The 25548-nt window shown below is 36.3% G+C and overlaps 1 protein-coding gene and 1 long non-coding RNA gene across 2 annotated transcripts in view; both read left to right on the top strand.

Moving 5' to 3' along the window:
* Arid2 (AT-rich interaction domain 2) overlaps positions 1-25548 on the top strand; it is a 149460-nt gene that overhangs the window by 53721 nt on the left and 70191 nt on the right. The gene's annotated exons all lie outside the window — the stretch shown is intronic.
* On the top strand, positions 16520-20646 carry LOC125365714. Its single transcript, XR_007213738.1, has 3 exons — positions 16520-18320; positions 18473-18534; positions 19840-20646. It is a non-coding gene; the product is annotated as an uncharacterized LOC125365714 (long non-coding RNA).

Below are 25548 nucleotides of genomic sequence, written 5' to 3'. Positions count from 1 at the left end.
GCTCTATTACTAGGTTATACTTCCAGACCTGATTTTCACTGGTTATTTTGAGGATTGAGTTTCCCTTCCTATCTGGGCATGTGCCTTAACTGCATCCTACCTTATTTTAGTCTTTCAGTTATTGCTGGGATGACAGACATACACTACAGCATCCAGCTTATCTCCCTAGAGGTAGAATCTCATGGACTTTCTGCCTGGGTTGCCTAGAATCACCATCCTTCCCCTTCTCAGCCTCTCATCTAGTTTGGAATGACAGGTATGCCACTGTGCCTAGCTAAGGATTAAGAAGTGCTCTTGTTAACCTCTCTGCTCAGACAGACCAAACCTATGAGCCTGTCATTCACAGCCTCCCAGATAATATTAAGAGGTATGAGCTACTGTCACCCCCAGCTCATTTTTTTGCCAGTCGTGGGGCTTGAACTCAGAGCCTGAGCACTGTCCCTGGCTTCTTTATGCTCAAGGCTATCATTTTACCTCTTGAGCCAAAGTGCTACTTCCTGATTTTTCTGTTTACGTGGTGCTAAGGAATTGAACCCAGGGCTTTGTACATGCTAGGCAAGCACTCTACTGCTAACTAAGCCACATTCCCAGCCCTCAAATTTGTTTTATCTCAACACTATATTCTCTTTTTACTATAATCATTCATTATCAACGGTAATTATCTCAATCTGAGTAGTAGGATTTGCTTCTGTTTTCATCAACATGTATATATATATATAATAATTATTATTATTTTTAATTTTGCCATTCCTGGGGCTTGAACTCAGGGCCTGGTCACTGTCCCTGAGCTTCATTTGCTCAAAGCTAGCATTCTACCACTTGAGCTACAGCTCCATTTGTGGCTTTTTCTATTTGTGTGGTACTGAGGCATGGAACCTAGGGCTTCATGCGTGCTAGGAAAGCACTATACAACTAAGTCACAATCCCAGCTGCAACATATTTATATTTCAATGAATTTTTTAGATAGCTATTTAGTATTGTGATTTGGGAATATGATGAAACATTGGGAATAGTGTGAAAGTATCAATTCAGTAAATGATAATTTTTAAACTCTCTGAATATAGTCAAGATAAACTGCCATTGTAGTATATCCTCAACCCTTAAGAGTATAAAATACAAGATATGTATAAAAATATGAATGTCATATTTCAAACTTATAACATATATACAAAACTACTTTTCCTATTCTATACTGTCAATTTGGAAGGATAATTATGGATAATTTGAAAAATTTAGGTACTGACATTGACCCATCCTTGGCACTTAAATGCTGTAGTTCATTGTTTTCCAACTTTAATCATTCACATATCATTTGTGCATTGTGTGTGTGTGTGCATGCCTATATGTATGTTTCTTGTACTGGAGGTTGAACTCTAGGCTTGCCTCTTGAGTAGCTGGGATTATACACATGTGCCACTGGTGCTTAGTTTATTTTGATATTTTTCCCCATTAAAAGTAAAATCCTGGGCTGGGAATATGGCCTGGTGGTAAAGTGCTTGCCTCGTATACATGAAGCCCTGAGTTCGATTCCTCAGCACCACATATATAGAAAAAGCCAGAAGTGGTGCTTTGGCTCAAGTGGTAGAGTACTAACTAGCCTTGAGCAAAAGGAAGCCAGGGACAGTGCTCAGGCCCTGAGTCTACACCCCAGGACTGGCAAAACAAAACAAACAAAAGAAATTTACTTTACTACCTTATGTATGTAACTGTATCCCCCCCCCCACGACCTTGACAATAAATAAATTTTAAAAAAAGTAAAATCCTAGCTACACAGGAAACTGAGGTCACACTATCATAGTTTGAAGCCAACTGGAAAGTCTGTTATCTCCAATTAACCACAAAAAGCCAGAAGTAGAGCTGTGACTCAAGTGGTAGAACATTAACCTTGAGCACAAAAGCCCCCTGACAGTGCCCAAGACCAGAGTTCAAGCCCCAGGACTATCCAAAAAAACAAAACAAAACAAATATTTAGTTTTATTAAGTAGTTGTATAGGAGATTTCAGTTCCATAAGTCAGGGTATAAGGACAAGGCATCTTGACCAGTGACACCCGTTTCTTCATTCTCTCATCTTTCCCCTCCCATCCCAACCCTCAACTTCCATAGTTTAGTTTCTATGTAATGTGCATTGAATATAATGACTGCATTTGTTCATCTTTCTTCCCTCTATTCCTGTGCTTTTTCCTTCTCACCCCACCCATCTTTTATATTTTTCAGTTATGGGTAGATAATGGATTTGAGTGTCAGAGACCCCAAATCTCAGTGTATTGAACAATACAGAGGTTGATATTGTTACCTGAAAGTGTGGAGCTAGGGGAAAAATAGCACTCTTAAAGTGCTCAGGATCTAAGTTCATTTTCACTGTCTATTGTTAAAATCTAGATAGCTGTTTTAGTTTGAGCCATCAGTTGTATTCTAGGGAAGTGGGAGAAATGAAGATGGGAGCTAGAAATATGATTGTTACCTTCTTAAAAAGAACAGGTTCTGTCTGGATGCTAGTGGCTCATACCTGTAATCCCAGCTACTTAGGAGATTTAAGATCTGAGGATCGGGCTGGGAATATGGCCTAGTGGCAAGAGTGCTTGCCTCGAATACATGGGTTCGACTCCTCAGCACCACATATATAGAAAAAGGCCGGAAGTGGCACTGTGGCTCAAGTGGTAGAGTGCTAGCCTTGAGCAAAAAGAAGCCAGGGATGGTGTTCAGGTCCCGAGTTCAAGGCCCAGGACTGACCCCCCACCCCACCCCCAAATAAAGAGAGATCTGAGGATCATAGTGCAAAGCCAACGAGGGCAGGAAAGTATTTTCAATAAACTACCAAAAAGCCAAAAGCAGAGTTGTGGCTCAAGTGGTAGCCTTTAGTAAGAAAGGGGATAGTGCACTGCCCCTGAGTTCAAGCCCCAGAACCAGGACAACAACAATAACAACAGCAGGAGGAGGTTCTGGAAACTGCCCCAAACCATTTTGTTTAGATATCTGATTATCCACAATTTAGGCTCGTGGCCATACTTGGATATAAGGAGTTTGGAGAATATATTTTTTATTCTGGTAGCCTAGGTCGTCCATTTGAGTATTTTATTACTATGAGGATTTAGTCACTGCTTTACGGATCATCTCTACTCTTTCTAAATATTTTCCCTTTCATCAGATTCCTTAGTGCTTAAATAATTGTCTAAAATGAAAATAGCACATTATATAGCAATATCCAGCACAAGAAATAGAAAACTACAGATCAGTAGATGAAAAGGAAACAGCACTCCCATTTGCCAGCTATTTATTCTTTTAAAAATTAATTTATTGTAATTATAAAGGTGATATACAGAGAGATTACAATTACATGAGTCAGATAATGAGTACATTTCCTTCATACAGTATCTTCTGTTCCCTTACTCTCTCCTAGTCCCTCCCACCGACAAATTATATAGTTCATTTTCATCAGTGTCCAGTGAGCTCCACTGCTGCTTTTTCACCCCTTTTCCCTTGAGTTGTGTACCTTCCTCCTTCCCCTCCCCAGAGATAGGCATTTGAATACACCGTAAATAAAAGAAGACAGAATCATCAAAAAATAAAAGTTAAAAACAGAGATCTCCTGTTTCCATATCTTGAAGTTCATTTCAAGTTGTGTGTGTGTGTGTGTGTGTGTGTGTGTGTGTGTGTGTGTGTATGAATATGAGTGAAGAGGCACATGGACGCTCGGCCTTTTTGTTTCCTAAGCATATCATCTGGGGGTCACTGTGTGTATGACTATCTAGAATCCTGTATATGAATGAAGAGGCACATAGACATTATGCCTTTTTGTTTCCTAAACATATCCTCTTGGGGGTCACTGTGTGTGACTATCTAGAATCCTGTATAATTTATTGTGTCCTAGTATCTTTTAGATTTAATTTCTGCATATCAGAGAGAACATGCATCATCTCTCTCTCTGAACTTGGCTTACCTCACTTATCATGATTTGTCCTAGTTCCATCCATTTCCCTTCAAATGATTATTTTATCCTTTCTAATGGCTATGTATAGATACCACATTTTTTGGATCCACTCATGTATTGTGGGGCATCCGGGTTGTTTTTGTGTCTTGGCTATTGTGAATAGTGCGGCAGTGTTCATGGATGTGCAGATGTCTTTTTTGGTTGTTTTTTGCCAGTCCTGGGGCTTGAACTCAGGGCCTGAGCACTATCCCTGGCTTCTTTTTGCTCAAGGCTAGCGCTCTACCACTTGAGCCACAGTGCCACTTCTGGCTTTTTTCTATATATGTGGTGCTGAGGAATCGAACCCAGGGCTTCATGTATACAAGGCCAGGACTCTACCACGAAGGCCATATTCCCAGCCTGATGTGCAGGTGTCTTTATCATATCCTTGCTCATGATGTTCAGGGTAGATGCCCAGGAGTGGATTGGCTGGGTCATAGGAAAAATCCATGTATAGTTTTTTGAGGAACCTCCAGACTGCTGTCCAAAGTAGCTGTACTAGTTTAAAACCTACTTTAAAAAAGTTTAACTGGGCCAAGTGCCAGTGGCTTACACTTACAGTCCTAGTTACTCAGGAAGCTGAGTGAGATCTGGTGATCTTGGTTCAAAGCCAGCCCAGGCAGGCAAGTCTGTGAGACTCTTCCCTCTAGTTAACCAGCAAAAAGCCAGAAGTGGAGCTGTGGCTCAGTGATCGAGAGCTCTAGCCTTTAGCAAAAATGCTCAGGAACAGCACCCAGTCCCTGAGTTCAGTCCCTAGGACTGGCACACAAAAAAAGGGTTCATAGAGCTTGGTACCTCTGGTGTATGTTTGTAATCCTGCTACTCAGGATGCTGACATCTGAGGAACATGATTTGAAGCCAGTCTTAGAAAAAAAATGTGAGTCTATTTCCCAGTTAACCAGCAAAACATTGGACTGGAGCGTTAGCTTAAGTGGTAGAGCACCAGCTATGAACAAGCAAGCCTAGTGAGAGTGCAAGACCCTAAGTTTACACCACGTTACTGGCAGCAGGATGTGCATAGAGTTACTATGGAAGTACTACAGAAATATGCATAAAGTGGATTTTTCTTTTAACAAAGTTGAAAGTAGAATAGTTAAAATGAACCACTGTTAATTTTTAGCTTGGTCTTTACCTCTAAGTCTTACTCTTCACATAGTAAATGCTGCTCTAATATGTGTGTTTGTGCATATATGTAAATGTGTGCCTCTATGTAGATATCACAAATGGTTAAGGATTCTTTGCTCTGTTGGCATAGAACTTATAAATAGGCAGGAATCAGTTTATTGTTAGTAGCCCTGTGTTCTTCTGCCACAGGTTAATAAGCTTGGCTTACAAAGACAAGAGTTTTATAGCTCTGGACCCCGAGAAGTAGAGTCTTATGGCTTTAAGCTTTAAACAATATAAACTTTGCAACTGTAGGTGTTCAAGGCCCAGAGTAAGCGCTGGGCCTTCTAAATAAGTGGCTCTGCACCTAGCAGCTAGCGGTGTAGCCCTAAGCTTCAATATCAAGTCCCTCAGCACTTACCCTTTGATAGCTCTCTGGAATGCTGCTAGTGACTGACTAGGGCTTGTTTTTGTGGCATTTTATAACTTGCCTCTGTATAGGTCTCCTGATACCTATTGCCTTCTTAGTACATCCAATGGGTCTACTCCTGTCCACTTTGGAATCTGTATACTCACTTCTTAGTTGCTGTATGAACTGAGAATTTATGTATTGGGGCTAATACAGCTTTTGTTAAGTCATTCTCCTATGACCTCTAGCTGAAGTTGTTGCTGCTTGAGGGAAGAAAGTTGGATTTTCATCTGCTTTTAGGGTTGCTACATGTAAGCAATAACAGACCATTTTAGAGATTTCTTTATTGGACCTAATGTTGCAATACCAGGTGGTGGGAAGGACACTGAAGCCTCCAAGCCGTAGGGCAGCCTCCAAGCCATAGGGCAAGACTGAGCAACATATTACTAACATGGTGATAATAAGACTAGCAGGCTTGTGCTCTGATCACAGTTCCGCCAGTTGCAGACTTGCAGGTGGAAACCTTGTATATGAGTTAAGAAACCATGCATGTGGAAATCATGCCTTACGAATCCACCATAGAGGGCTGGGAATGTGGCTTAGTGGTAAAGTGCTTGCCTAGCATGCATGAAGCTATGAGTTCGACTCCTCAACTCAAGTGGAGGAGTGCTAGCCTCTGTTGTCACTGATAGGTGAATATGGGTACATATACACAGTTGTACTACTTAATTTGAAGCAATTTAAGTATACTGATGGTTATTTTGGAGATTAACAATCCAAAGTTTATGAACAAGTTATTTCGACTTAATATTGATAGTTTCCATTTGCTATAATTCAATTTTCTAAACAATCTTTGTAAGCTTTTCCCTTGAAAAACAAAAAATATGCATAGTGTGTTTGTGCATTTTATTTTATTGATAATCCCCACCCCCATATTTAAACAAATACTGTTAGACATTTTTTTGTTTGTTTGTTGACAGTTGTGGGGCTTGAAGTCAGGACCTGGCCACTGTCCTTGAGCTTCTTTGTGCTCAAGGCTAGCACTCTACCACTTGAGCCACAGTGCCACTTCTAGCTTTTTCTGAGTAGTTTGTTGGAGATAAGACTTTTCTGCCTGGACTGTCTTTGAACCATGCTCCTCAGATCTCAACCCCCTGAGTAGCTAGGATTATAGGTATGAGCCACTGGCACCTGGCTTACTAGGTGTTTTTTAAGGAACAAAATAATTATGTCTATAACCATATATATATATAGCCATATATATATATAACCATATATATATAACCATATATATATATAAAACATTGCCATTGTGCCTCTATAATAGTCAGTAACTTTATCTTTTTGTGTATTTTAAGAGAATAATAGGAATGTATTAATATACTGTCAGACAATCAAAGCTCAAAATGTTAACTCATAATTTTTTAAGTCATTGTTACATTAAATTAGAACTGGAATATGTACTACCTGATGATCCTTAAAGAAAGAACAAAAGGAGCCCAGTGGCTCATGACTCACGCCTGTAATCCTAGCTACTCTGGAGGCTGAAATCTGAGGATCTGGGATTGAAGCCACTTGGGGCCAGAAAGGCCGAAAACTCTCTGTGAGTCTGTTATCTCCAGTTAAATCACTCAAAACCGGAAAGTGGCACTGTGGCTCAAGTGGTAGAACTAGCCTTGAACACAAAGAGGCTCAGGGACCGTGCCCAGGTCCTGAGTTCAAGCCCCACAACTCTCCCTCCCTCACAAAAGAACAAAAGGAAAGAAATTTACTACTTTGCTTCTAATTATATATTTTTTCTTTAGGAACTGGATTTTCTATTTGAAAACTTCAGTCTACAGATTTATTGTTCAAGAAGAATAAAAATATCAGTGTTTCTCACATTTATCTATTGTTCATGGATAAGTTGAAATTACATTTGGGATTGATGCATTGTCTAATTTGAGGAAACTGTAGTTGGGACAATACAGCTTATGAGGAAAACTAGACACCTGGAAAATTTTAAGTCTAGAAAATAGAATTAAAACCTGTGTATCACTTGATTTGTGTACTCAGCAAACGTTTATTGAGCTGTCTACTCAATAATTTTCAGGCTATTACTTTTCTTTCACTGTCATTGCAGAATATCAATAGGACACAAACTTTGGAGGAAATAATACAGGCGGATGTAATTACTGACTGGAAAAACTGTCAATTTAATTATGTCAACAATATCTCAGATATTTTGTAATACCTCAGATATTACAAAATGAATGGATTCAAGTAATTGCTTTTGAATCTATCATGACTTATTCTATAAATGTATGCTCACTGTTACATATTTTATATTAATTCAATTTTTCCTGTTCTGCTAAATTTAAACAAAATTGGAGTTGAAATTTCAACTAAGTTTAGGAAAAACTGATACCTTTAAAAACTAAGTTGTCTAACTTGTGAAAATTTAAAATATTAATTTATTTAGATCTCTCAGTACTATTTAATGATATTTTATATTGTTTTCACATACAAGTTCATTTAGATTAAGTTTAGATATATAGTTTTATGTTGCTTTTATGTTTGAATAAAAAATATAACATTGTATCTAGCAAGCTTGCAAAAACTGACCTATATTTTGTTTGCAGATTCCTTGTACATTTATGGGTGATTTGGCCTTTCGCTTTGTTTTCCTAAATGTGTTTCTTTGGTTTTCATCTTAGGAATATGGTGAGCTTTTTATCTTTTCTTTGGAGAAGAATATGTAGGGTTGTTAATTTATTTCTCAAGTAGTTGATAGAATTCTCACCAGCCAAGAAGTCACATGCTATCCAGAATCTTGTTTATGGGAAGGCTTGTGATTATGGATGATTTCCTTAATAATAAGACTAGTCAGATTTTATAATGGCTGTATCTTGTAGAATTGATGTTCTCTTTTTCATTGTGTGTGTGTGTGAGTGTGAGTGTGTGTGTGTGTGTGTGTGTGTGAGAGATGGTGTCTGGCCTTGAACTAAGGGCCTTGCATTCTTGCTTGTCTTCTTGCTCATAGCTGGCACTGTATGTACTAGTTGAGCCATGCGTCTGGTGCTGACTTATTTTGCTGCCTCCTAGGAGGTAAGCGTCTTATCTGTCTGGGTTGGCTCTGAAGCATCCTTCTAAGTAGTTTGGATTATAGACAAGAGCCACTACTGGGGCTTGGCAACAGTTTTTATTTCTCTATTTGTACTGTTTTATTACTTTCTTTTTGTTATTTTAGTATATTTTAAGCTTAAAAGAGTTTATCAGTTTTTTAAATATATGTATGTCTGAGGCTACACATTTCTCTCTTAAAAGACTATTTTTAGGTAGTTGCCACAAATTTTGTATGCTCTTGCCAATTATACCGATGTTGAAATATTTTTCTTTTTTAATTTTAATTTTTTTGTCTTTTGGGCTATGTAATTGTAGATTCCTTAAATTCCAAGCATTTAAGGATTTCCTGGTCTTTAGTATTACTATTATTGTATGTAATGTATTTGTATTTTGGCTAGAGAACAAATTATAATTGCAAATGTTTGAATCTCATAAAATTTAATATGTTGTATAGATACTTAAATATATATGGTATTGTGACATAGGATTCAATTTTTGTAGCATGCCCATTATTTCGAATTTGTTTAATTTATTGTCTATACATAACTTGAACAAGATTTTTTTTTGTTTTTTATTTAGTTTTTTTTTTTTTTGCCAGTCCTGGCCTTGGACTCAGGGCCTGAGCACTGTCCCTGGCTTCTTTTTGCTCAAGGCTAGCACTCTGCCACTTGAGCCACAGCACCACTTCTGGCCATTTTCTCTATATGTGGTGCTGAGGAATCGAACCCAAGGCTTCATGTATACAAGTCAAGCACTCTTACCACCAGGCCATATTCCCAGCCCAAGATTTTTGTTTTTAAACACAGACTTACAACATTAACTCACACAGAGTCAGTTCCCCATATCTATGGTGTTGTTGTTTGTTGATTTAACCAACCACAGGGTGAAAATACTTTGGGAAGATGGCATTAACACTACATGTAAACAGTCATATTTTCTCCTACCATTTCCTACACAATACAACAGGTCATCTGGAAGTTATTTGAAGTATATAAGAGGATGTACATAAGCTTAAGCAAAGATTACACTATATAAAGACTTGACCATTCCCAGATTTTGCAATCTACAGGAACCTAAAACCAATCCTTTGTAGCTATCAAGAAATGAACTACGCAGGTATCCACTTTCCTGCTCTTAATTACTTTCAGCGACTTCTCACCTCCATTTGGGAACATTATCTTTCTGCCAACTCCTCCCTCCAAACTTTTCTATACTGTTTTCTGTGTAGGTCTTCTGGCAAAAAGGTTATTTTGTATGTGTGTGTGGTTTGAGTTAGACTCTGGCTAGGTGGCTCAGGTTGGCCTTCAACTTGTTATTGAGTTTATGCTGGCCTTGAATTTGCAACCCCTCTTCTCTTGCCTCTTAAATGCCGGAATTAGAGGAATGTACCACTGTACTGAATGAAAAAAAAATGTTTTGTTAGGAATTTCTTTGATTTTTAAAAGACATTCTCTGTTAAAATTTAGTTTCAGTTTTTGTTGGCTTTTTGTGCCTGCTATATTCTGGTTTTACTTGTCTCTGTTTATATATTGTACTTGAAGAGTGTTCATAGATGTAATCTAAGCACCAAAATTATATTGTCTGTCTCCAAGGTTTGTTTTGGATAGTTTGTTCATAACAGGGATCTGGAGGCATATAACCTAGGATCATCTTAATTTAGTTTTAAGGATTAAAATTTTCTGAGTTCTCTAGATGAGTCAAAGTTAATCTGCAGTGTTTACAAGGCTCTTTACATACCCCTACTGGAGTGAAAATTTTCAGGTTCATATTTTTGTTTTATTCTCTAACCTATCAAACATATTGCTCATGTTAACTGTCTTTTCCACAAAGGTGTTTGTTAAAAGTAGCCCATTCTGGACTTTCTGTTTTCTCATATCTTAGTCTAATCTTTACTGTTTGGCCTTTTAACAATTTCAGTGAAAGTGCAGTAAAATACTTTCAGCTCTACTCAGAAGATGGGCCTTAGTGACCTTTCTGGGGGGAAAAAACTATTTCAGGACTTAGGTCTTTATAAAAAAAGTTCTTAAGTTTCTTCATGAATAGTTCTTTTAAACCACAAATTCTCTTACTAGATGAGTTCAAATTTAATACTTCATTATCTTCTTTTAAAAAGTCTAATATGTAAAGCAATCATAGTGAAAAGTTGCAAATTTGTATTTTAGTGATTTCTTTTGTCAGACTGCTCTACTTTTGATAAATTGTATAATGGTTAATTACGATGGTATAGCCATGTGTGCTCACTTTTCAAGCAAAGTACAGCCTTTTCTAATAATTTAATAGTTATTCAATAAAATTCTTTTCATAATTCATAACTTACTAAGAAAACATTTGGATTTAATATTTTACTATTTATAGCAGAGTAATCAGTAGTGAATGCTCTTTTTGAATATATTCAAAATGTAGTCTATTAAAAACTATATATTCATTTGAATACGATAACCAGTTTTTAGAATAGCACATGTAATGTTTGTCCTTCCCACTCAAGAATTTCACATATAAAATCTAATTTATCCCTGTGAAATCAAACTTATTAAACTTGGCCATTGTTGATAGTAGGCAATTTATGAGTTTTGATAAGTTCGCTTTTAACTCGTCTGGAAATAAACGTGAAGTTTCTGATAGAAATGTCATAATAAACCATTTCTATGTTGGCTTTTACTACATATTTAATGGTTGGCTTCACAAGAATATTCCCCCTGGGTGTACAAGTATTTAAACTTACTAGCTAGCATGTGCATCTTCCTTTTTGAAGTCTTTGTTTATTTTCTTTGCTTTTGCTTTGTTTGTTTTGTTTTTTTGAGATGAATTGTGCAAGAGATTTTCAGGTAGCAGCATCTTGTTAAATTACATAAAGGAATAGATCTTCTAGATTCTCAGTTCTATGATTTTATGATTTGGTTATGTTAGGACCTTTTGGTCAGAGGCAGGGTCCCTAGTCTTGTGAGGTTTTTGTTTTCTTTTTTTCTTTTCAATACTAGGGATTGAATACAGGGTCCCAATCTGCTAGAAGGGCTGTATCATTTGAGCCACTCCCCTTTTGTTTGTATTGAGTATTTAGAATAAGCTCTCAATAACTTTTATCCTGGTTGATCTCAAATTGCCTCCCCAGAATCTTGAATTACTCTTGCCTGTACTTTCAGGGCTTATGGACTTTGGGCATTTGCAGCACTGCAATTCTTTGTTTTGTTTAGTATCCTTGCCTAGTAATCATCAGTGGAGCTTCCTTAAGTCATTGTGAAAAGCAAAAGTGATCCTAACACTTTCCATATTATTCATGGAATGGTCACACCAAGTTACATCAGCAATCTGTATCTCTTCCACATTAACAGAGTTCAGTTCTTAAACTTTAAAAGGGTGTGACTATACCTTTATTGATTTTCAGTTCTTCATGCCTACCACCTTCAATTCTAATTCATTATCTAATAATGTAAGTTGTATCAGTAGTTGAAATATCATTTTTAGGCAGTAAGATTTCTGACTGCTCCACAGAGAAGCAAATGATTGTTTTTCAAAGTGCCACAGGCTTAAAAAGAGCCGTAGTGAGATGGGAGGAATAGTGTCTGGAAGTATGTGAAGTGTTCCTGTTCCTTCCACAAACTGCATTTTCAGGCAAGAAAAGAATCTGCTCGTCACTTCCTGCGTAGCTGGAATTACAGGTCCGTGTACATGCCATCACACCTGGTCAATCTGTTGCTTCTTGTATTCATAGGAAGATAATTTGTATTCATTTGTACTGTCATCTATAATATTTTAGTTATTATTTGTTAAAGATGAGTTGGAAAACCACAAATACTTTTTATAATTGTGTTAGAGTAGAACATTTTGTTCTACCTCTGTATTATGCAGGTAGAAATTTGTAAAGGCAAATTATCAGCCTATTTGACCAAGAATTAAGACAATCAGTATATAGTAGTATATCTGGATTCTATATTAGAAAAACTTGTCTTTAGGTCACTTCTTAAGTAGCCAGAGCTAATTGCAGCACCAGGGAAAGCACCCCCGTGTGCTCTTTTATTCTGACTGTGGTACCTACCAACAGAGAGCATTTGTTTTTTATTATTATTTTTTATTTGTTTTGTTTTTGTTTCCAGGCCTGGGATGTAGACTCAGAGCCTGAGCACTGTCCCTGGCTTCTTTTTGTTCAAGGCTAGTTAGTACTCTACCTCTTGAGCCACATCTCCACTTCTGGTTTTTTTCTGTATATGTGGTGCTGAGGAATCAAACCCAGGGCTTCATGTATACAAGGCGAGCACTTTACCACTAGGCCATATTCCCAGCCCCAACAGAGAGCATTTGTTCTGAGTACTTTTTTTAAATAAGCCCAGTTCCCCTGAAGGTAAGGGATTTTTCCTACTCATGTATAGAGCCTTTAATTTCACTGTCTTAGATCAGAAAAATAGATTAAGAAGTAATAAAATGAATGTATTGACATATTATAGAACTGACTTTGAAAAAATTGTATAATCTGCCTACTTCCTACTTAGCTGTTATTATTTGAATAATTTAGCATAATATTTATTTTCTCTTTTTTCAGCTTTAAGTTATTTACCACAAGTGTCATTCTTCTACTTCAGAAGAAGAAAACTTTTTTTAAATCCTTTTACATCTGTCTTTTTCCCCGCCCTACTAGCTGGGCCTGAACTCGTCTTGAGCTCACCCAGCTGTCTTGCTCACAGATGGCGCTCTACAACTTGAACCCCCACTTATTTGGATTCAGACTCTCACAGATTTCTGTACAGGATGGCTTCAAACTTTGAATTCCTGAATCTCAGGGTAGCTAGGATTTCAGAATGAGACATTGGTTCCTAGAACCTCCTATCTTTTTTTCCTCTCTTGGATTTTTGAAATACCATTTAATTTTGAAGCCTAGAGTAGTTTTTAGGTGTTAAGAAGTAAAAATATTACCTTTTATTATAATTCAATAAAATGAATTATGTAGTGTTCATTTAATTTATAGTCATATTACAGCTTATGCACTCTCTCATGCACTCTTATGCACGCTCCACATGCTAGTGTCAAATACTGCATTTATAGTAAATCCTCTTGCATCATCTCAGTCTCTGCTTTCTTTCTACTCAGTCTACCTTTTTTTTCCTTTCTATTTTTTAGCCCTTCTTAATTTAGCCCCTTCTCCAATTAATTTCCTTCTTATTTTCTTTACCATTTTGTCATCTTTCCTTTATATTCCTGTTTTCTCAGTCTTCCTATGCCTTCAGTCTGTTCCATGTTAAAGTCTGTCTCTAGATAACTCTTCTACTACTTAGATACCATCTGAAGAAAATGTGCTTGTAATCTCAGCTACATTGGAGACAGAGAGAATTGCTATTAAAGGTAGCCCCTCCCAAAAAAATCTATAAAAGTCTATATGACATAACTCTTAAGTGTATACATGCATTAAGAATATTTCTTTGCATTTATCTCAAGATTTTTTAAAAAACAAATAGAATTGCTGCATTGTATTTCTGCTTTTAATTCTAATATTTAAAAGCACTTCTACACAAAACCAAGTTTTCTTTTTCACCATTTTTATAGGCTTCCTGAACTTGCCTTGTGTAAAACTTAGGACACTAGATTCCTATTGAATAGGTTGTTGGTTTTCATATTTAATAAAAATGGTGATGGACAGCTTTTGTTTTTTTGATAAGTCTTTGAAAACTTTGTATTCTACATATGTTTTTTCTGGGGTTTAGTTTGTCCAGTTAGCATTTTCTTTCCTTTGCCTAAGGAGATTTAAACATTTTCTCTACTAATCTTTTTCTGTGAGTGACCCTCCATGTCTTGTAGGACCTTCCTGTACTCTTTAATATTATAAATGTTAACATTTGTATATTTAAGTATGTAACTTAATGTTATGAATAATTATTTTTTGTTTTATTATTTACTTTGGTCAGCATAATGTGAATGATTGAATGTGTTATTACCAACACAGATTTGAAAAGCTTTTTTATATTAATTAACATGTCTATTCTGTTGACTCAAATCATTTTTTAAGTACTATACCTTTAAAATTGACTTCTTTCCTTTCCCTTTTCCTCTCTCTTTTTCTTTCTTTCTCCTTTCTCTTCTTTTCTTTCTCTCTTTGTGGTTCTAGAGTTTTAACTCAAGACCACTTTCCCTTACACAGTTGGTGTTTTGTCATTTGAGCTACACTTCCCAAGCTAAAATGGATTTTGTTTGTTTGTTTTTGAGACAGGCTCTTGGTATGTGTTTCCAGCTGGATTCAAACTGTGTACCCCAGGCTAGCTTCAAACTTGTGAACATCCATCCTCAGCCATTACAAGCCTATGCCACCACACCCAGCTTAGTTTTTAGCAAACTCTTTATCGGAAAGTAACTAGGCATATTTCTTAGAAAGAAAAAAATCAATAGCATAAAAATGAGAAAGTAGCCATTATAAAGATGAGCACTATTGTAATTTATCTCATCCATAAATGTTTTGTTCACATGCAATCATACATCTGTTTTCGTCTTTATTGTGTAGCAGTATCCCACAGGCATATTCTATACCTTTTAAAAGTTGCATGTTGGTATATTAAAACCTACTTGGTTTGTTTGTTTTAGACAGGATTTTCCTGTGTACCCCAAGTTTCCTTGGAACTCCCAATTCTCCAGACTTTACCTTCTCAGTGGTGGGGGTACAGACTGACTCTTAACTATTTTTGTTTTAACAACTATATAGTAATTCAATATAAGATTCTAAAAGAGTAGCTTTCTGTTGCTTGAACATACAGTGTTTTCTAGTCTTTTGTTATAAAAATACTTTGTATTACACATGCTTTTCTCATTGTCAACATGCAATATAGACTTCTAGGAGTGAAATGATTGGTGAGTGTGATTACTTGCAAATAACAAATCAATCCTGGCTAAATTGGCTAATTTGAATTAATTAGAAATTCACAGGAAATCCAGACACCAGGAATTGGTCTGTCAACTTCTACTATCCCTGCTTTGTATAATCTGTTGGTTATTTCCTAAAAGTTCCAAATTTGAGGCAAAAGAATCTGTTTGGATAAAACTGAGCCATACGTTAAAGCTGACTGGAAGTGGGGAGTAAATTTTTTTCATTACTGATACTTTAGTGAGTCTAGGTTCTACTGACCATCACTTTAAGGAGTTCCCTAAGAAGGATGCTTATGTACTAGGATTAACAAAGGAATAATGAAGTTCTCATTTTTGACTGTGTATCTATATAAAATACTCCTCCCATATGTGGAGATAACACCAAAAATTCTTCATCTCATACATTGTAATAATTCCTCATTCCTGCAAATTATTTATTCATACTCTAAGAGATCAGTTTTAATTAAATCAATTTTCATATATTGAGTCAAAGGTCGGTTTCTATATTCAGTTTATTTGGTACTTGTTTTTTATAGTGGAAGAACAATACAGGAATGGAAAGAAACAGACTTATCATGGTGTACACATAGTAAATCATGAGCCTTTGTTTTGAAATTTTATCTGACAATTATGCAGAATTTTCATTGAAACTTAGTGTACTTCCATCCTGACCATTAGTTTTTCTTGAAAATTTGCAAAAATGCCATATGGATATCACACATGTTTTTCAAAGTAGAAATAATAAAGTTATAAAGGAAGAGGTAAAGAAGAATGGGCTTAATTATTGTTGTGAAAACAGTAGTTGAGAGTTAGAAGATATCATGTAAACTTTATAATGATAAGCAACTTGACAAGTAACAAAATAATAAAATGAGATTGAGAGATTGCAAATGTAGAAGTACAAAGGTAAGCAACAGAAATATAGGCATTACTGAATACCAAAAAAAGATGAAAAACAAGCTGGGTGCCAGTGGCTCATGCCTTTCAGGAGGCTGAGATATGAGGATTGTGGTTTGAAGCCAGCTAGGGCAAGAAAATCCATGAAACTCTTAATCTCCAGGTAACCCCCAGAAAACTGGAAGTGGTGCTGTGGCTCAATGGTAGAGCACTAGGCTTGAGTGAAAAAGCTCAGACAGTGCCTAGGCCCATGGCTGACAAAAATGAAACAGAACAAATCATATAAATTACCAGTAATCATTGTGTTAGCAGAGCTGGCAAATTTGGTTTTGATACTGAAAATAGATTCACAGTTAATAAAATAAATAATGGCAAATTTGAAAGTCAAGATCAAGATTGTGGAAGAATGAACCTAACATGGAATGAAAACAGAAACTTGTATTTCAAATAATATGCCCATTGGTCTGACAACAAAAATAATTGTAAAAAGTGTTGAATTCTGAGTTTGTTTATTGTAAGATTGAGCAAAAATTTTATTCCAAATTCATGTACTGAATTTGTCATTATTGGAGAACAGGGTTTTAAGTATGAAAAAAGGGAAACTGATGTGGACTTGGCATTGACATTGGATATAGTTTATACACGTTATACGTGTATGTGTTTGTATATCTTTTTTGGTGGGGTGCAATACAGAAATTTGAACTCAGGGTCTTGTACTTGCTAGACAGGTGCTCTCTGACTTGAGCCATTTAGCCAGTCTCTTTTTACATTTTTGAAAAAAGGTCTTCCTTTATGTCTACATGACGGAACATTTTTACTTGCATATATGCCACAGCTCCCAGACATTGGTTGAGAAGGGAGTATTGTAAACTTTTTTTGGGTCAGCATTAGCCTTAAATTGTGACCCCTTCAGTATTTTCCTCCCAAATTGCCAGGATTACAGGCTTGAGCCACTATGCCTTACGGATAGTGAAAGGGCCTACAAGGCAATATTATCCTTTCAGTAATGAGCATACTTTATGTCCAGGCAGAAGTTTCTAAAAGACTATTTCTTATTAAAAATAAACAATGATTCTTAGAGAAAGGATTGGTTCTAGGCTAGAGTAAGGAAAATAGAGGAATCAACTAATTAGACCAATTAATTGATTCATAAGTAAGGAACAGAGTGCTCAAAAAAAATGATAGAGTCACATCAAGCATATACAAGTCCAAGTGAAAGAGTTCACACTTGGTTGAATCTGGGACACATTTTGAGCATTAGACTTGGTAATTATAGGAATATAATAGTTATATAAAAGAAGGATTTGAATGTTTGGTTACAAGTAAATGAATGATAGAAAAGAACAGAAGTCATTTACAAAAGAATACTACCTAGTTCATATAGAAGTAATAACCACATTAGTCAAGAATCATCAAAACTAGTAACTGGAAGTTTGTCAAGGATTAAGGTGCTTATATTACTTTAAGCCTTTTCTGTATATTACTTTTTAAAGGAAAAGGGTAACCTTATGGCACATTAAAGTCTCCATTGTAACAAAGTGACAGAACTTACAATGTAGCAGATGCTTCCTAGAGTAAATACCAGGATGCCAGGTCACACCTGTGACATTCTTGCATTATCTTTACTTTTTTTTTTTTTTTTTTTGTCTGAGACTAGGACTCAGACTTGGTACCAGACACTTTCATTTCCTAGTGCTCAGTGCTCTTTCAACTAAGCCTTGCCTCTAACCCCATCATAATGCTTTATCTAATTATTTATGAAGAAACACTGATAAATACAAACCAAGCAGTCTATAAAACTGCTACGATATACTCTTTAAAATGTCAAGGTCATGGAAATCAAGAACCACTTTAATTTTAAATGGTTCAGGGGGAAAAAGTGTCTGTCTGGAGTTAGGAGTTAGGGTGGGACACAGAAGTTGCTTGAGCAACTGAGAGGAAGAATGAGAATATAGTTGTTCCTAGATATGTATGATGGATTGGTTCCAGAACCTCCTGTGGACATCAAAATCTGTTTTTAAAATTTTTATTGTCAAACTGATGTACAGAGAGGTTACAGTTTCATACGTTAGGCATTGGATACATTTCTTGTATTGTTTGTTACCTCCTCTCTCATTCCCCCTCCCCCCTCCCCCTTTCCCCCCATAAGTTGGACATCAAAATCTTTAGCTGGTCAATTCTCTTCTGTAAAGTAACAGAGAATTTATTCAAGTATCTTTCCATCTCTCCCACCCGTTTAAACTGGGATTTCCACTTAGGACTAAATGCTTGCTAGGCAAGTACTCTACCATTTAAGCCATGCTACCAACCCTTTTTGCTTAATTATGTTTCTCAGGTAGCATCTCATGCTTCTCTAGTTTGGCCTTAGCCTGTGGTCTTCTTGTCTTTGTCCTGTGTGGCTGAGATTATAGACATACATGAACACACCCAGCTTATTCTTTGAGATGAGATAAAATCTCCGTAACTTTTTGCTTAGGCCGGCCTTCAACTGTAGTCCTCTGATCTCTACCTCCCAAATAGCCTGGATTGCAAGCATGAACCTCCAGGCCCTGATTTTCTATGTTGTTGTTTTTTTTTTAAATCAGCAGATAACTTTTATATAATACAGTATTGATAGTATGTTGCATAAGGAATAATGAGAAGTCTGTAAATACTTAGTACAGAAATAGTTGGGTTTTTTCCTAAATATTTTCTACTCCTGGTTGGTTGACTCCACAATTGTTAAACCTGCAGTTACTGAGGGCCAACGTGTATGATCAAACAATATACCAAAAATTGCTGTACCTTGTCTGACATAGTGGCACATACATGAAAACCTAGCATTAAAAGTTTGCTGGACTTGGGCTGCATTCAGCCAGCCTTCAAAACATAGACCCTGTCTTTAAAAGCAGCAGCAGCAGTACTAATAGTAACTAGTAGTAGTAGAAGTGTCTAGACAAAATACATGAGTTTTTCTTTCTTTGTAGTGATTTTCTGTTACGAATGAAACTGTATCCATTTAAAACTTAATTTTAAGGTACTCAAAACCTACAGAAACATCCCTGAGCTCTAGAGGAGAGGCTCAGGAGGACTTGAAGCCAGCCTGGGCCATATAGCAAGATCCATGCTCACAATTAAACCAAAACATGGAAAGATTTTTAGTTTGAATATATTTTTTAAGCTCAGTGTAAGAGTTTTTACAATTGATATACATTATATTCAACAGTAAAATCACAAGATGAAAGTTTCTTTTTAAATAAACATTCCTTTAAAAACTGTTCTCTGTAGCATGAAGGTGTTTTGTTTATTGCTTGAGATAAGGTTTTGTGTGGGGCTGGGGATATGGCCTAGTGGCAAGAGTGCTTGCCTCGTATACATGAAGCACCACATATATAGAAAATGGCCAGAAGTGGTGCTGTGGCTCAAGTGGCAGAGTGCTAGCCTTGAGCAAAAAGAAGCCAGGGACAGTGCTCAGGCCCTGAGTCCAAGCCCCAGAACTGGCCAAAAAAAACAAAACAAGGTTTTGTGTGGCCTAAGCTGGCTTTGAATTTGTATTCCTCCTGCCTTAGTTTCTCAAGTACTGGGATTTAGGCATGTACACGATGCTGACTATAAATTCCTTCCTGTCTTCTTCCCTTCCTTCCTTTCCAGTTACAGAGTTTGAACTCAGTATCTCACAATCTTAGTAGGCATGCTTGCTTACTGCTGACACACTACCACTTGATTATTACTTGGAGGTAAAGTCTTCTAGAAATTTTCTGGCTGGTCTTGTTGCAGTCTTCTGATCTCAGCCTCTTAAGTAGTTAGGATAACAGGTTTAAGTCACTTGCACCTGCCCTGAATTTCTTTATAAGAGTATTGACTTTCTTTCTATTGTTAAAATATCACCTGTGCCTAAAAGTGTAGATTTGATGTTTGTTTTTTAATTAGCACACAGTTGTACAAAGGCAGTTTCATTGTGATATTTCCACACATGCATAGAGTGTATCCAGATCAGCCCTACTCCCTTAATCTTTCTCCCCAATCCTTAAAACAATTGGAACAGATTTCATTTTCACAGATGTAATTAAGCTACCTGGATCATATTCATCTTCATTTACCCTCTTTGTTAGCACTCTTTCTCTCCCACTGGTACCCAATCCCCAATCTGAGCCTGTTTTACCTGATTTTTTTTTTTTTGCATGCCCGTGTATATGTTAATTCCACCAAGGGTACTGTATTTCAGAAGTGCATATGTTATATTTTATTCAGAATAACTATCTAGTGCTCCTCTTCCTCAGCTGTTCCCATCTCCTGTTTGTTAGTGTTTTTGTTTCTAAATGACATTCAAAGTAAGATAACAAAATTTGGGACTTTTGAAAAATAAAATACCCTTTCTCAAGATTGACATCGAGAACTACTCTTTATACAGTATTTGATATTATTTGAGGATTTTAAAAACCATTTTCAGTATGTGTGTGCGCATGCATACACACACAGAAGCGTATATATCCTCTTGTACCCTTTTGGCATTGCTGGTGTCCATCTTTGTTACACTGATCTGCCTGCAGATGATGCAGTAAGACCTGGTAATCTTACCCTGTAACTGTTTCTTATTTTTCTCCTCCTCTTTTCCACTTCCCTTTCTTACTACATACTCCCTTGTGCCCCCCTCCATTTTAGTTAAAGCAGCTGCCTCTTCATGCGGCTTTAAGTAAAATTACATTTTTCTGGAAATAGTTTCCTAAAGAGTAGTTATACTTAAGAGAATGTATCTTCTCTAGTACAGCTTTCCGTTAATGAGTCACCAAAAGTAGTGTGAATTTTATTTTTGAAAGAGATAAATACCATAAGCTTAGATATGTTAGAAATACCAGCTATATAAAAACCTACCAAAGTATGATCTGCTATCATCCTTGTTTTTAATCTCTCAGTAGGTTTTCTTAAACCTTCACATTATTTATTTTATTGACATATCTTCCTCTTACTAATTTAGCCATTGTTGTCATGAGAAAATGAAGAAATGTTTCTCCAGTGATACAGAAGTTAGCTTCTGAACACTTATAAATATTTAACTTAAATTATTATACTTAAAATAATATTTCAGCTTTAAAAAGTGCTGATTAAACTTTATCCCAGTGGCTCAGGCCTGTAATTCTAGCCGCTTAGGAGGCTGCAATTGGGTTAAAAAGGTACATTTCGTGGGCTTGAAAATATTACTGGAATGATTACAGAGATTTATTTTCTTTTGAAAATTCTGAATACTTAGTTGTAACCACCTTGCAGATCATCAGCTAACAAAATCTATAGTCTTGCCTGGTGCCAGTGGCTTACGCCTGTAATCCTATGTACTCAGGAGACTTGGATCTCAGGATTGTAGTTCAAAGCCAGCTTGGGCAGAAAAGGCTGTGAGACTCTTATCTCCAATTAACCACTCCCCAAAAAACTACAAGTGGATTTATGGCACAAGTGGTAGAATGCTAGTTTTGAGCAGAAAAGCTTAAGGACAATGCCTAGGCCCCGAATTCAAGCCCCAGGACCTTCACACATGCACATGTACACACATAAAGCATAGCATTAGCTAGGAACAAGATTTTGTCATAGCTAGCATATGTAATTCCATAGTTCAGATTTAGGTGGACTAATTTGGAAATCTTGTGATCTTTCCTATCTGATTATATTGCCATTGCTTCTGGTTAGAGTATGTTCTATAGAAGTATGCTTATGTTCAAAGTGTCTTCTCTGCCATTTTCTTGTTTATTTCTCCTTGCATTATTCCAGCTGTGGTTTCTTTGAAGAATCCACTAAATCATACACTGTGTGTGTGTGTATGTGTGTGTGAGATGGTGTAGCTAAAATTAGGTATGTCTATGTGTGTGTCTCTGTGTGTGTGTACTGGTCCTGGGTCTTGAACTCAAGGTCTGGGTGCTGTTCCTGAGCATTTTTGCTTAAGGCTATACCTACCCCTAGTGGCATGCCTTCACTTCCTGCTTTTTTTTGTTTTTGTTTTTTTTTCCTGGGTAGTTAGAAATAAAAGTCATGGTTTTGTCTGCCTGGGCTGGCTTCAAACCATGCTTCTCAGATCTCAGCCTCCTGAGTAGATAGGATTATAGGCATGAACCACCCAGTGCCCAGAGATAGTACTGCTTTTAAATACGCTTAACTTGTACTCACACCAATATGTTACTATATGGAATCTAACATGAGTGAAGGCTCCACATATGAACTCCTCCATATTGTCTCAAATGGGATGAATAAAATATGAACTTCCTAATATATGGAGATGGAGCAAGGGAAGAAGAGCAGGTCAGTTCATAAGTGAAATGTCTCTCCCTGTTGGGATATTTTATGTGTGTGCCCAATGTTGAAGGGCTGTCTTCTACAGAAGGAAGAACTGTGGCTCAGGTGGATTGTGAAATCCTGCAAAGGCCTGTTTGGAAAAGAAGGTATGTTGGAAATTCTCTTCAGTTGTACAACAAAGGTACTACAGAAAAGGCCCAAATATACAAATATACTAGAACTTTTCATTAACTACTTTCTTTTTTAGTGAAGTATCCATGCTTCATTTTTATCAAATACTCATTATCATTCTTGTTTATATTTGGTCTTTTTCTTTGATGAATACATAAATATACCAATATTGGATTCCTGCAATGAAATCTTTAGAATCTTTCATGCATGTGTTTAGTGATGTTAATAGATTGTTTCATCCAGCTAGTATTTTTGTATCTATCTTAACTAATTTCTATGACATCTGTAGAGTTTTTACATGCATTTTCAGGGAACTACAATTATTTTCCTAATTGTTAACATTTTACATAGCCACGGAAATACCTATTTAAATTTTTGACATAATTTATTACTAATTTCTAATTTAGTTTTAATAACAAAAATAGTAAATGTGAGTTTACTCCAAGCAAGAAAATGAATAATCTTTTCACCAGGCTTTGAAACTTCATGTGTTTCTTCGTTCTGTCACTGGTCAGAGGAATCTGTCATAGCTTGTCTTATCTTCATTTTCTTTGTGTCTTTCCCACTTACATATTTCTAAAAATTTGTTCAGTGCTTTTGAATGTTTATGACATTCATATGAATGAAATCAGTGGAATCCAATTCTACTTTTAATAGATTTGTTGTTGATAGCTATTTGTATGTATCAACATTAGCTTGTTAAATTGTTCTGCCCTATAGTACTTAAGTTGTGTAGCTGTGTATGTTGCTTCTTGATTTTTTTTCTATGGTATATGCCTAAGAGTAGAATTGCTGTATTACGAAGTATTTTCTTTTTCTTTTTCTGTGCTGGTGCTGGTGCTTTCTCAAAACATGGCCCTCCTTTAGCACTTTTTCTTGCACTTCCACCTCTGGCTTTTTGCTGATTTATTGAAGATAGAAGTCTCTGAGATTTGTCTGCTTGGGCTGTCTTGAAGTCAGGATCCGATCTAGGATTATAGAAATGCATGAGCCATGGGCACCTGGCTTACAGAAAATTCTTTGTTTTCTTCTGTATTCAACATACCTATTTTGTTAATGTTTTTATTGCCCAATGGTGATTTGGAAAATAATGATACTAATTTTTCTGTTAAATACCTCGAAAAAATTAGAGGCATAGCAGAGAACAAATTTCCTTTAATATTAATAGAGAGAATATAAACTCACCATGATCTCGTTTCTAATATAAGATAGTAGTTTCAGTTCTTTTTAATGACTTCTTTTTTTCTATGTTTGTGGAAATTTTCTTGAACTTCATAATAGGAATACCATTTTCCAATTATATTGGTAGTTTCACATTTTTATATTCTCTTTTTGTAGTTGCCGATAGCATTTGCATTCTCTTCTATAATTCACAAGGTGTTGTTGAAAGCATCTGAGTTTAGTTTCCATGCCCATTCTGTCATTTCTGCTTTGTAACATCCCTCAACCTTTAAAATTCTCCAACTATATCAAGTTGTAATTGAGAAAATACTATGATTTTAAGCTATATAATTGTTGTTTTGATATGATACATGTGTTCTTTGAAATGATTACCAAGATTAAGTTTGTTAGCATATCTGTCACTATATCTAGTGACCCTTTTTGTTTTGTGGTGGCAACATTTCAGCCAATTCCAAGTATACATTTGAGTATTGCTAATTGTAATCACCGTGTTTTATACCAAATCCTCTGAATTTATTTACCCTTTATTTATTATTTATTGCACCCTTTGTCCAATACCTTTTTTCCACAGCCTCTTGTCTTTGGTAGCAATCATTTTTCTTTCTTTTTGTTAGCTTTTATTTATCAAAGAGTACTGTGTATGCATAGTCTGAAAGTTATATGACGTTTTTGAGTATTCTCATATTTAATAATGAATTATCTTAGATGAGAAATATAGCTGGGCAGGGAGTTATCGTGAGAAAGTTTTTTCCTCCAGAAAACTTCTTTCCTCCTTTTCTTCTAGACTTGTATTTGTTCTTTATTTTCTCTTAGTTCAAAGAGAAGTCAGACTCTTATTCAGATATTCTGTGTAACTTTTAGGGTCAGTTACAGGAATTATTTTCTTGTTTCTGAAACTAAATTGCTCATACGAGTGTTTTTGCCTTTCATTGTTTCCTAATGGTCCATGCACCCGACATCATAGTCCCTGGGAGCTTCCGTGTGTGTGTGTGTGTGTGTGTGTGTGTATGTACGTACGTACGTACATACATATATATACACATACACACATTAAGCTTTTTGTGTGAAGATCTTCCTGTTTATCAATAATCATGGCTTCCCAGTTATTCTGCTCTCTCAAGACTATCAGTTCGTAGATTTTCTTCCTATGTTTACGCACCATTTGTCATATGTATCTTGTCTTCATTTTTGTCTACCAGTTGTTTTCATTAGTTTTTTTTCCTCTTTTTTTACAGACTAGTTTCTCAAATTTACCTTGTACTTGACCAGTGTGCCTTTGAATATATTGTTCAACCTAATTTTTATGTTCTCTCTTTCTTTTTCTCTCTCTGTCTTTTGGCCAGTCCTGGGGCTTGAACGTAGGGCATGAGCACTGTCCCTGGCTTTTTTTTTTTTTTTTTTTGGCCAGTCCTGGGCCTTGGACTCAGGGCCTGAGCACCGTCCCTGGCTTCTTCCCGCTCAAGGCTAGCACTCTGCCACCTGAGCCACAGTGACCCTTCTAGCCATTTTCCATATATGTGGTGCTGGGGAATCGAACCGAGAGCTTCATGTGTAGGAGGCAAGCACTCTTGCCACTAGGCCATATTCCCAGTCCCCTGGCTTTCTTTTGCTCAA

Source organism: Perognathus longimembris, chromosome 1 (genome assembly GCF_023159225.1).
Source record: "Perognathus longimembris pacificus isolate PPM17 chromosome 1, ASM2315922v1, whole genome shotgun sequence".
In the NCBI taxonomy this organism is placed as follows: Eukaryota; Metazoa; Chordata; class Mammalia; order Rodentia; family Heteromyidae; genus Perognathus; species Perognathus longimembris.
Note: the sequence above shows the minus strand (reverse complement) of the source record. Positions and strands in the feature narration are given on the sequence as shown.